Source organism: Furipterus horrens, unplaced genomic scaffold (assembly GCF_987537825.1).
Source record: "Furipterus horrens unplaced genomic scaffold, mFurHor1.1.pri manual_scaffold_8, whole genome shotgun sequence".
In the NCBI taxonomy this organism is placed as follows: Eukaryota; Metazoa; Chordata; class Mammalia; order Chiroptera; family Furipteridae; genus Furipterus; species Furipterus horrens.
In genome coordinates this window covers 85,656,077-85,659,017 of record NW_028327178.1, presented here as the reverse complement: position 1 = coordinate 85,659,017, position 2,941 = coordinate 85,656,077, and the positions used below count along the sequence as shown (strand labels likewise).

At 39.0% G+C, this 2,941-nt stretch overlaps 1 non-coding gene across 1 annotated transcript; it reads left to right on the top strand.

Moving 5' to 3' along the window:
* The first annotated feature begins 900 nt into the window (after window positions 1-900).
* On the top strand, window positions 901-1,004 carry LOC150003270 (U6 spliceosomal RNA). The gene has a single exon (XR_016512818.1). It is a non-coding gene; the product is annotated as a U6 spliceosomal RNA (small nuclear RNA).
* The last annotated feature ends 1,937 nt before the right edge of the window (window positions 1,005-2,941 follow it).

Genomic DNA, 2,941 nt, shown 5'->3' with positions numbered 1-2,941 from the left:
AAAATTGGACACCGAAACAGAAAAGTGGGCAGGAAATTGAATGGACACTTCATACAAGCATATACTCAAGATGATCAGTGCCAGGTCTTGTGTTGGGGTTTAATTTATGTAATAGTTTTGGGCTAGCATCAGTGAGACTTCATTATCCATTATACAATACATTGTGGGGCTTTTTACTGAACGTGAGTCAAGACCAGTGGATCAGTTAGAAGCACAGTTTGGTAACAGATAAAGAAACGATACACAAATGTTTACACATGTGTTTAGTTATTTCTTGTAAGGTATCTTGGTAGAGCTAAGTGAGCTCTTTTCTTAGGGTGGCAAGAGGTGTTTTAATCAAAGGACAGGCTGGGAACAGGGAGCAGAAAAGGTAAGTGTGCTCTGGATAGATTATGGTTATTGGTTATAAAGGGAGGTAATGTTTTTATTTAACTATCCATTTTGTCCAATATGCCAGAAATTACCTTGGTTTTTTTTTTTTTGACCATTTATAGTTATGATGAAAATATTTAGAGGTCAATTTGATAATGCTTGGGTGGGAGAGACAGAGTTTTTCAAAATTGTTTAATTAGTTTTCGATTAAAAAAATTGAAGACCGGTCACCTCAAATTGGTCTGGAATGCAGGGATGGTACTTGGTAGGGACCACACTGAGCTCCATTTGACTTTCAGGACCTCAGAGTCTAGAAAAGGGCACGTAGGGTCTGGCATGTGCATGGTAAGTGCAACCCAGATGTTTTTGACTGGTGGACAAGTTCATCTTCCTGTCTCACCACACATTTTGTTGTAACTTCCAGAGTTCATCAAACTGGATGATGACTCAGTTGTTCTCATTTTCTGACTCATCACCCTCTAGAGGGAAATTGTCCTTGTCAACTTACCTTTAAAGAAAATTAAAGGAGTGCTTGCTTTGGCAGCATGTATACTAAAATTGGAATGGTACAGAAATTAACATGGCCCCTGCACAAGGATGACATGCAGATTTTTGAAGCATTCCATATTTTAAACACACAATGCAATATACAGATGATGTATTTCTAAGACCCCACCCACCTTTTCACCTAATCACAGTTCAGGCTTCAGGGTTGTTCCTGCATGGTGGTAGAGTCAATGAGACTAGGGTTCAAATCTCAGGCTTTGCCACACATCAAATGTGTGTCTTTGAGAGAATTTGACTTAACCTTTCTGTGCCTGGATTTTCTCTACTGTGAAATGGGGATAATCATACTCTCCTGAGCTTCTCAGATTCTAGGATGTTCCCCAATGATCCACAATCTTAGTATTCATGCTTTTGTATAGTTTCCTTCTATACAGAACAGGGCTGACCTGTGTAATCGATAGGATATTGTGGAAAAAACAGAATGTGACTTCTGAGACAAGGTCAGAAGACATGGCAGCTTGCTTTTCTTGAATCCCTTGCTCTGGGGGAAGTTAGGTACCATGTTGTGAGCACAGTCAGGCAGCTCCAAACTCAAGCAGTCCATGTGGCAAGGAATTGAGACCTCTTGCCAAAAGCCAGCATTACCTTGCCAGGCATGTGAGTGAGGATCCTCCAACCCTAGGCAAACCTTCAGATGACTATCGTCTCATAAGTGACCCTGAACCAGAGCCACTAGCCCAGCCATTCTCAGATTGTTGACTCACAGAAATTTCATGAGGTGTTTATTGTTTTAAGTTGCTAAATATTGGAGTAATTTTTTATGCAAATAGGTACCCAATATATCATCTCTTGGGTTAGATAATGTAAGGAATGCAGAGAACTTTGTCTAGTCTGGGCAGGGAAAGCACAATAAATGTTGTCTGTTAATATTACCTATTCTTATGCTTTGATGCCTGGTGCACTGATAACTTCCATTATGAGAAATAAAACAATCATCCTATTGGTCATCAGTCATGAGCAGAGACTGCTGAGGATGTCAGGAGACATTTCTTCTTCCCACTGGGTTCCTCTTTGATCTTACAGATTTGTGATCCTCCTCCTTTCTTTTCTACCCTTCTGCCTTCCTTCCAGGGTCATGCTCCATCAGATGACATCCAGGTGTCAAGGAGATGGAGATGGTCAAGTGGTTTGATTCCAGCCTAGCAGATCTTTGATCCTTTACACAAGGGTCTATAACTTTGGTGCTTTATTAGGCTAAAGACCTATTCCTATCCAGGATAGGGTTGGGCTGTCACAGTATTATAATATTAGTATTCTAATGTTCACCTTTCCATGGCTATTCAAGGTAGCATTTCCATTATGTTCAATGAATAATCCTCCTACTTCTGTACTTTTTTATTTTTCCTTTGGGCAAAGGGTGAAGGAAAAGTTGGTTTCCTGATACTATTGGCAATTCTTTGTCAGGACTGCCCTCAGTAACCCTGAGCTCACTGATGGGTTATTTCATTTGCTCCTGTGCAATTCTGGTGTTCCCGTGAAGTATTGACTGCAGTCCACTCTGAAGGCACTTGAGATACCAAGAGAAACAAAAATCAAACACAAAATTATTATTTATAATTTGTGTTTACATAGGCATATTGAATTAAAGCTGATTAGCAATTATAGTAAATTCTGTTATATGGCTTAAAGGATGAATTCAAGAGAATAGAGTTCTTGAGAGTGCTTATTAATCCAAACAAATGTTAGGCAGAGAATTTCACATGAGAATAAAACTCAATATGGAAGTAGTAAAAATACAATTAGGAACATATTATCAGAGAGTGCCAAGGTGACTGAAATAATAACCAATATTTACCTATATATCTCAGCACTTTACCTATTCAACCCTCAGTTATATTCCTGTGAGGGACATTCTTTGATCTCCATTTTACAGGTGAAGAAATCAAAGAGAGTGGTTAAAAAACTCACCAAAGGACAAAAAACTGTCAAGAAGCAGAACCAACCCCTGGTATCTTTTCCAAAACCTTGTGACTGTTACCTTTAATTACAAGTTTTGTTCTAT